At 33.0% G+C, this 9,771-nt stretch overlaps 1 long non-coding RNA gene across 2 annotated transcripts in view; it reads left to right on the top strand.

The window, feature by feature from the left end:
- The first annotated feature begins 1,521 nt into the window (after positions 1 to 1,521).
- The window catches only part of LOC127809914 (uncharacterized), a 30,160-nt gene continuing 21,910 nt past the window's right edge, over positions 1,522 to 9,771 (top strand). Inside the window, exons 1-3 of one of the 2 annotated variants that reach the window (XR_008025310.1) lie at positions 1,522 to 1,979; positions 9,016 to 9,079; positions 9,295 to 9,604. This is a non-coding gene — a long non-coding RNA (uncharacterized LOC127809914). Of the gene's footprint in view, positions 1,980 to 9,015; positions 9,080 to 9,184; positions 9,605 to 9,771 lie in introns of both variants that reach the window. The other variant, XR_008025305.1, reaches the window with a different exon arrangement.

Genomic DNA, 9,771 nt, shown 5'->3' with positions numbered 1-9,771 from the left:
AGCTCTTGAATTGCCACTTCCTCCAATACTGCAGATTTCCTAGATTTGGGACTGTACTAATCCTTGCTTGATAAACTGTAGTCCCAAAAATTAATTTTAATTCCAGCTGTTTACATGAGGTTTTTTATCTGCTTCACAATCCTGGCTGTTACCTTGCACATTTTTGTTTCAGCAAAATTTAGAACTCATCCCCCTTTTTGAAGTCTTTCATTGGGGCCCTCTTCCCTGTTGGAAAGTAAACTTGATTAAAATTCATGTGTCCATGTTGATTATGATACATGTATTTCTATAATTCATGTATTTGGAAGGTTCATGGTATTTAACAATTCATGCATCTTAGGTTAGTTCATTTACTGTAAAGGTTAGTTGAATGGATTCAGTCTATCACGGATCTATATAAACCATAGTACTTGAGTCATTTTGGGTTCAGAAAATACAGATTATAAGTGAAGCTGTATTTTTAATTTCTTGATAAGCTTGGCCACGAGAATGAGCAGTCCTTATCCCATTCCAAAACTCATGAAGGAGAACTATGGAACTTGGTGTCTTAAAATGAAGGCCATACTTGGTGCTCAACAGGGTGTGGCTTTGTAGAGAAAGGATACAATGAGCCTGAAAATGAAGAATGCCTCAATCAAACCCAAAAGAATGTCTTGCATAAGAATTCCAAGTTGGATTAGCATGCCTTGACCATCATTCATAGTAGTTTGGATGATGCAATGTTAAAAAAAATAGCTCCTACAACAAAGATGAAAGAAGCATGGGAGATACTTCACAATTGTCTTAAAGGAGTTGATAAATTGTAAAAGGTCTGCCTTCAAACTTTAAGATGTGAGTTTGAATCTCTTCAAATGAAGGAATCAAAATCTATTTTTGATTTTTTAACTGGAATGTTGGTTGTTGTTAACCAAATGAATACATATGGTGAAAAGCTTGATGATATTCATGTAATTGAGAAAATTCTTTGATCACTTGATTCAAAGTTGGCCTTTCTTTCAATTGCCATTGAGGAGTCCAATGAACTAGAAGATATGACCATTGATGAATTGTTGGGTTCTTTGCAAGCTTATGAAGAAAGATTGAAAAAGAAAGAAGAACTAGTGGTACATGTTCTTCAAGCAAAGCTTTCCTTGAATGATAAAGATAAGGAACATGACCCAATCAAAAGAGAGAGGAGAAAACCAAGGTCGAGGAAGAAGTAGCAGTAGTCAACATTCTGATCAGCATAAGCCAAACCAACAATTTCAATCAACAAGAGGCCGGGGAAATAGAAATGCGAGAAAAGGAAGGCGAAGGAGATACAAAGGAAGAGCAAGTCTTGTTAAAGGCAAGCAATGGAGAAGAAGATATTGATGGTTGGTATCTTGATACAGCTTCCAACAACCATATGACTGGGGACAAGAGTTTATTTGCCTCATTTGATGAAAAGGTTATAGGCAATATTGTCTTTGGGATGATATTAAGGCGCCAGTATAAGGAAAGGGTAATGTTCTTATTCATGCCAAAAATGGAAGTCATCAACTTATTTTTGAAGTTGATCTTATTCCCTCTTTGAAATATTTTTTGGGATAAATGCTTAAAAAGAGTTATCATATCCGATTCAAAAATGGTTATCTTACTTTGAGAGATGAAACAAATAGCTTGATTCCGAAGGTGCCTATGGCAAAGAATAGGATGTTCCTGTTTAACATTCAAGTCAATCATTTGAAATGCTGAAAATTTGTGTAAAAGGACACATCTTGGTTGTGGCATTTGAGGTTTGGTCACTTGATTTTTGGTGGTCTTAAAGCTTTGGTGGAAAAGAAGATGGTGAACATGTCTGTTATCAGCCATCCCAATCCCCAATCAATTATATCAAGGATGTCTCTATGGCAAGCAAACTAGGAAAATTTTTCCTAAGGAAGCCACGTGGAGAGCAAATCAACCGCTCCAACCTGTACATGCAGATGCGTGTGGACCAATGAAGCAAACTTCAAGTGGTAAATCAAATTATTTCTTGCTTTTCATTGATGATTTTACTCGCAAGAGTTGGGTTTATTTTTTGAAGGCAAAGAATGAAGTCATTGGAGCGTTTCAAAATTCCAACCACTTGTGGAGAAGGAAAACTTGTGCAAATCAACTCATTAAAAAATTATTTCAATAATTTACCATTATTTATAGGAAATGCCAAGGAAAACTTGTTAATTTTTGGTTTGGAGTTGGACTTAGAATATAGAGAGAGAGAGAGAGAGAGCAATTCCCATATAATAAGGCAAAAGATACTGTTTTAGAATTTTAATCCTATTTGAATTGGATAATATCTTAACATCTTAATAATACTAAAATTGAAAAAGAAAAATGAGACTTTTAGATTGAGAATGTGAGATTGGAAACATGTGGGTATGGGACCCACTTAGCTTTCTAATCCTTTTCTCTTTAATCTCATGCTTTGACTTTTCTAAAACATAAGGTGACATTTAGTGCCTTCCCAACTTTTACTTTCCTGGGAATGTGATTGCTGAGAATGTCATTCTCAGGAATCGCATTCATGAGAAAGTAAGATTCTTGTGTTTGGTACACATGAAAAAGTATGAATTAAAATCCTATGGAAGTAACATTGTTGTGTTTGGTATTGTTAACACTTTCCTTGTTAAGTACTTCATAATCCTGGAAACACCCCTATGACTTCAAATGAAATCTCATGTTCTTAAAGGATATTTATTAAGTATTGATAATCCAAAATAAGGTCACATATAAATATATATTATATATTTTATTTTTGTAATATATATAATATACAATATATTATGTTATTATGTTAATATACAATATATCATGTGTAAGTGATTTAATTCCTATATTATAAACTTCTACATATAATATAATAACATATTATATGTTATGTATAAATAAAATGTGTAATATAATATACTATGAATAAAATATGATATATAATATATCATGTATATTATGAAAATATATATTTATTATTATAAATATATTATATATAAGATAAGAAAATATATAAACTTATACATATTATATATGTTATAATATGATAACTTATGATATCTATTATCTATTATTTATAAATAAAATAAATAACATATGATATGTTATAGATAAAATGTGATATATAATATATATGAATATATATTATTGTATATAATAATACACATTATGTTATTATATAGTAATAATAATATGTTATATATGCATAATTATATAATATATATTGTATTTTTATTTATATTATATATAGATAATAATATATTATATATTCTGTTATTTATATAATATATGTAATATTATATCTTTTTTTTTTCTGTAAATGTAATATTATATGAATATATAGTATTACATATAATAAAATACATATTATATATTTTCAAAATAAAGTAGCATATTTAAAGTTTTAATGAAGTAGTATAATATTAGGTTTTTGTCTTTTTTTGCAATAAATCTGAAAGGGCAATTTTGTCTAAAAAATTTGGGTTCACTTTCCCATCACTTGGGAAAGTAACTTTACAACTTATTTTTGTGGGAATCATGTTCCCATAAAACATGTGAAACTGTTTCCCATGGTAAAATCACTTTCTTAGGAATGTGGCATATCAAACTTAGGAATTTAATTGGTAGGATCACATTCCTGAGAAAGTAACTCACTTTCCTCATACTAAACTCCACCTAAAGGAAATCCAATAAATTTATTTTTATATCTAATATATTAAATATACTATACATTACAAAAAAAATTCCAAAATTTAAGGGGGGGTCATGGCCTTGCCAACCCCCCCCCCCCCCGGGTTCCCAAATCCGCTTCTAACTTGACTTGGATGATGTTTACTCAAGTAATATAACACTCAAATTTTTGAAGAAAAAATAAACTCGCGAGAAAATATGATTGTTGAAGCCATTGTAGGTTAGTTAGACTATGATAGGGATAATGATAGGACTATTTTGGTATGTTTCCTATTTTGATTATTTCCTGTTTTAATTTTTGCGATTGGGATTTATTTTGTTATCTTATTATTTTGATTTGTTTCCATTTTTATTAGATTGGATTGGAATCATATTGATTATGTGATTTGTTTCCATTTTGATTTAGTTTTGGCATATAGATAAGGCTCATGATTTAGCTTTTTATTTACTTCTTGATATTGAATTTCTATTGGCTAATCTTGTTCTTCTCTTCTTCTCTCTTGTTCTTCTCAATCTTTTTCTTTTTAATCTCCTCTTTCTTTCCTTCTTTCTACAATTTTTTCTATTATCTTGCATCAGGCTAATTTAATCACAATTTCAAAGAGATTAGGCATTGAGTTTAAATTCTAAATGGAGATTGAGAGGCAAAGTGGGAGAAATAAATTAAGAACATATATGGATATTATCTTAATATGATTGAGAAGGATTAGGATTAATTAAGGAATTGAAAATAAATCAATTCTTTGTAGAAGAGGGAATTGTTTATCCAAAATTTGAAACAATTCTGTTTTAAAAGAGGGATTAGGATTAAAGATGGGAATTTTGATGATAAATTAAAAGAAAAACCTATGTATTATTTGATTAGGATTTGATAAGGATCATGATTAATTGGAGAATTAGAAACAAAAGAGGAAATTGAATCCAAAACCATAGTGGAATTTGTTGAAGCCTAGGAAGTATAAGTACAAGTTTAGAGGAGGATCAAATCATCAAACTTTTAAGTTATGGGAATCAATGGAAAACAAGTCATAGGATATTTGTGGATTTTCTCTACAAAGGGGTTAGATGAGGGGCTATTTCTGCACTAGTATGTTTTGCTAATTATAGCCATGCATGATTGAAAAATTGTTCTCAATTCTATTACTTGATATATATGCTTGAACTATTGATTTGGAAACAAGAATGAGGATTTATAATATTTTTTGAAAAAAGTATAATAAATTGTGTTGAAACCATTGGAAAAGTCCAAGGGTTACTCTAGCAACTGAAATTTAGCTACCAATACAGTGCCATGGAAATTTTAGTTTCTCAATGGGAGGAAATGATCTAATATATTTTGGTCATGCTCCACTGTATACTTAGGGTCGATCCTAGGGAAATTACTGGGTCCCTTTGTACATTGTTAGATCCAAGGCTATTTTGGCCATTGACAAAAGTATTGGGGTTAATGTCCGTGCAACAAATGTGTATAACAAATTTATATTGAATGACTCATTCGAAAACAATTAACAAACCATCTTGCTAGAAAGAAAATTCATGTAATTGACTTCACCTAATAAGATTAGGATTTGTGATTGTTGTTATCATCGTTTTCTAACTCTAAAAATAATTAATTAATTAATTATTTATTTATTTTTTTGAAAAAAAATGTTTGGCAATAACCCTTTTCCTACTTATTTAATGCCCAAATGCAATTTTGAGAATATTTTTCTTTATAAAACATAACCAATTAAAAGGCAATTAACTATATTTTCCTTATAAATCATTTATATTTGATGCTTATTCCTTTTCATAATTGGAATGGTTGTTAGAGTCGTCGAAGACACAAGATGACTACTTAAACTTCTCATCCAACACCCATTACCCACCATATGACTCAATTCTCAACACATTCATTCCAAAAATTTCAATATTTATGTATTTACTACTATAAATTACTATCGTTTATATGTTCTGTTAGAAAAAACTAAGATTCCCATCTGGTCCATATTTAGAGATCTATATGCTTGCTCTATGTTTCCATATTTTCATTATATATTTTTCTCCTAGGAGATCCTATCTTGACTGTATCTTTATTTCCTAATTTTAGCAGGATCTAATTAGGAAATTGCCTATTGTGGAAGATTTAGATTAATTTTTCTCATTGATCAACTGTATATAATCTTGTAACCCTACAATAAGGAATACATTGGATGATCGGCTACTTTTGACATGTTCAAATAAAATAGATAAAAATCACTCATAATTAGTGTTTAAATTATTAACCATCATTATTTTTACTCTCAATACGCCTCCTCACGTACGACCAGGCTTTATTTCATAACTAGTCAAAACATGTACAACAATTTAAATATTAGGTTAGTGATGAGGGTTTAAACTAAAGACCTTTGCCTGCTCTCTGAAACCATGTTAATTTGTTAACCACCATCTAATCTAAAAGTTTAAGCTATTAGATGGAGGGTTAACTTTATTTTTTATATTATTATTTTTACTCCCAATAATTAAAATATTTATTTAAGCATCTATATTTGAAAAGGATTTTTTCAAAGGGGTTTTAGTGGGAGAGAGTTAGTGCATTCTGTCTTTGAATTTCTCTTGCACAAAGAGAGAGAGAGAGAGAGACTAATCTGTTGAACCCCTCGACCAAAATTGAACCATTTTGGAGATTTGATTTTCTTGGCCAGTGCTACCCACCTTATGCAGCCCTTTCCCCTTCCCTTTCTTCTTTCTGTATAAATTTAAAAATTGAAATGCTAACAAGCTAGAGAGAAAGAGTTGCTCAAATTGTCTTTTTCTCCCTTTTCCTCTCAAAACCACCACCCTTAAGACCATTGTATTTATTGAGAGAGAAGCAAAGAGTGCTAACAAGCTAGAGAGTGAGAGTTACTCGAATTGTTTTTTCTCCCTTTTCCTCTCAAAATTTCCCCCCTTAAGACCATTGTATTTATTGAGAGAGAAGCAAAATGGGGAGAAGTTCTTATGAGAGGAGAGACAAATAGACAAACAGAGTTAAATTTTTTTTTCTCCCTTTTTTTATAAAACTGCCCTCCTTAAGACCATTGTATTTGTTGAGAGTGAAGTTATGATGAGAGAGAGAGAGAGAGAGAGATACAGAGAGAGAGGGACACTTACTCAAATTTGTCCTTTTCTCCTTTTTCCTCTCAAAACTGCACTCTTTAAGACCATTGGTTTTATTAAGACAGAAGCAGAGAGAGAAGTTTTGACAACAGATAGAAAAAGAGTCATTTTCTCCCTTTTCTATCAAAACTGCTCTCCTTAAGACCATTGTTTTTATTGGGAGAGAAGTTCCTTGTGATCTGTGTGTGTATGTGTGTGTGTGAGAGAGAGAGAGAGGGAGAGATTTAAGTTGTCTTTTTCTCCATTTTTCTCTCAAAACTGCCCTCAATAAGACCATTGGGTTTGTTAGAAGAGAAGCAAAGAGAGAAGTTCTAACACGAGAGAGAGAGAGAAAGAGAGTTACTCAAATTGTCCTTTTCTCCCTTTTCCTCTCAAAGCTGCTCTCCTTAAGACCATTGTTTTGTTGAGAGAAGCAAAGAGAGAGAAGTTCCTCGTGATCTTGTGAGAGAGAGAGCTCCTCGTGATTTGTGTGAGTGAGAGTTCCTCATGATCTGTGTGAGAGAGAAGTTCTAATGCGTAAGAGAGAGAGTTACTCAAATTGTCCTTTTCTCCCTTTTCCTCTCAAAACTGCTCTCCTTAAGACCATTGTTTTGTTGAGAGAAGCAAAGAAAGAGAAGTTCCTCGTGATCTCATGAGAGAGAGCTCCTCGTGATCTGTATGAGTGAGAATTCCTCGTGATCTGCGTGAGAGAGAAGTTCTAATGTGTAAGAGAAAATGTTACTCAAATTGTCCTTTTCTCCCTTTTCCTCTCAAAACTACTCTCCTTAAGACCATTGTTTTGTTGAGAGAAGCAAAGAGAGAGAAGTTCCTCGTGATCTCGTGAGAGAAAGCTCCTCGTGATCTGTATGAGTGAGAGTTCCTCGTGATCTGCATGAGAGAAAGAGTTACTCAGATTGTCCTTTTCTCCCTTTTTCTCTCAAAATTGCTCTCCTTAAGACCATTGTTTTGTTGAGAGAAGCAAAGAGAGAGAAGTTCCTCGTGATCTTGTGAGAGAGAGTTCCTCGTGATCTGTATGAGTGAGAGTTCCTCGTGATCTGCGTGAGAGAGAAGTTCTAATGCGTAAGAGAGAGTTATTCAAATTGTCCTTTTCTCCCTTTTCCTCTCAAAATTGCCCTTCTTAAGACCATTGTTTTATTTAGAGAAGCACATAGAGAGAATTTTTTACGCGAGAGAGAGAGTCCTTTTCTCCCTTTTATCTCAGGACTACTCTCCTTAAGATCATTGTTTTTATTGAGAGAGAAGCAAAGAGAAAGAAGTTCCCTGTGATCTTAGCACTGAGATCACAAAGGGGAATTTGATTTCTTATTATGGTTGTGATCAATTGCTTCTCAGAAGAAAGCTATAGTTAATTGTTGGAGAAGATAGTGGATTTCGTGGGAAAAACAGTGAAGGAGTTTCAAGGGCTCAGGGTTTTCTTTGGAGTCATAAATCTGTACAACCCTTTGACAAGGTTCTTCGAGATCTTGTACAAAGACAGAGATTCTAAGGAGCTAGAATTATCTAAGGTTTCTACACCTTTTGATGGCTGGGAGTGGGAACAAAAATCATGATCAATAATCAATCTGCTACTAGTGCTTCTGAGTTTGGACTCACAAAGGAGCCTCAGGTCTGCCAAAAGCCCAAGAAATGGTGTCATCTTCTTGCTGATTCAGGTAATAAAAATTTTGCTAATTTCATCAGTGAAACTTGTTTGACGGAGAGTGGTGAGGAGGTTATTCTAAGGCAGGATGGTCCAAGCCAAAAGGGGTTTTCAAAAGATATTTATTGTTTTAACTATGGGGAATTTGAGTTATCGTGCCTGTAATGGGGGTTAAGTTAAATAATGGGTTAGATTTAAATGTTGGGTTGAATTTAAATGTTCATTCCAAATATCACTGAATGATAAATGCTTGTATTGATCTCAATTTGATGCAAATGATGAATTTGAAGAGAATTTAGAAGAGGGTGATTTGAGGAATCTTGGTGCAGAAACTCAAAAAAGAAAACATTGTTTTGATTTAAGTATGGTATTAGATGAAGAGGACTTGAGTTTGGATGGGAATCCCATATTTCATCCTTTCTCTGTTTATGCTTGTTTGAGTTCATTTAGTACATTATTATTTTTGAGTCCCTTTGAGTTGGAGGACTTTGTGGCAGCCCTAAGATGTGAAGCTCCCTAACTTGTCATTAGATTTCATCCATGTTTTTCTTTTGCAGACTTTGAGGTTGCATTTGGAACTTCTTTCTGCTGAAAATTCCGTGTCTGCTCTAATTGCCTCAGGTATGCTATCCTCCCTTCTCTAAGAGTTGTCCATTCCACGGTTTGAAATGTCTTCCTCTTAAGCTTATCTACTTAAAGATGTTTAACTAAAGAAACCTTAACCAGGAGTTAATGGATGTGATCGTATGGCCCGTCTTTATGGTGGAATACCTGCTTATTCATGGTTCTGCATTGAGACCTGGTTTTGATCTTTGTAAATTGAATGTACTTGACAGCGGCCACTACAAACAACCAGCACCAGTAAAGATTGAGATACGTTGGTGTCCATGCAATGATGTGATTGAAATGCAAGCCATAAGGTTAGAGCTTAATAGACGAACCCAAACACAAACTAAAGCTTGGTCTTTGTTCAAAATGGAAAAACAAAGGCTATCTTGTTGAAACCATGGGCTATATTGTCTCAATTGAAGATCGGCTGCATGGTTTGCTATCGGGCCCAAGGCAAAGTTCACAATATACCAAGATTTGGCGCAAGAGTATTGTCAAGGCATCTGATGTACTTCATTGAAACATTTTCTGCTCATGGTAAGATTATTTTCCTTGTTTTTGAAATAACCTGTCAATTGTAGTTCTCAAAAACTTGGGTTGCCATTACGTGTGAATCTGCTGGATATGTTCAAAGGGCATTCCACAAATCTATATTCAACCTAATTTTCATCTATATATATTGCATTATTTTAGATCCGTTGATT

Source organism: Diospyros lotus, chromosome 1 (assembly GCF_014633365.1).
Source record: "Diospyros lotus cultivar Yz01 chromosome 1, ASM1463336v1, whole genome shotgun sequence".
NCBI lineage: Eukaryota > Viridiplantae > Streptophyta > Magnoliopsida > Ericales > Ebenaceae > Diospyros > Diospyros lotus.
This window is presented reverse-complemented; position numbering and strand designations above follow the sequence as displayed.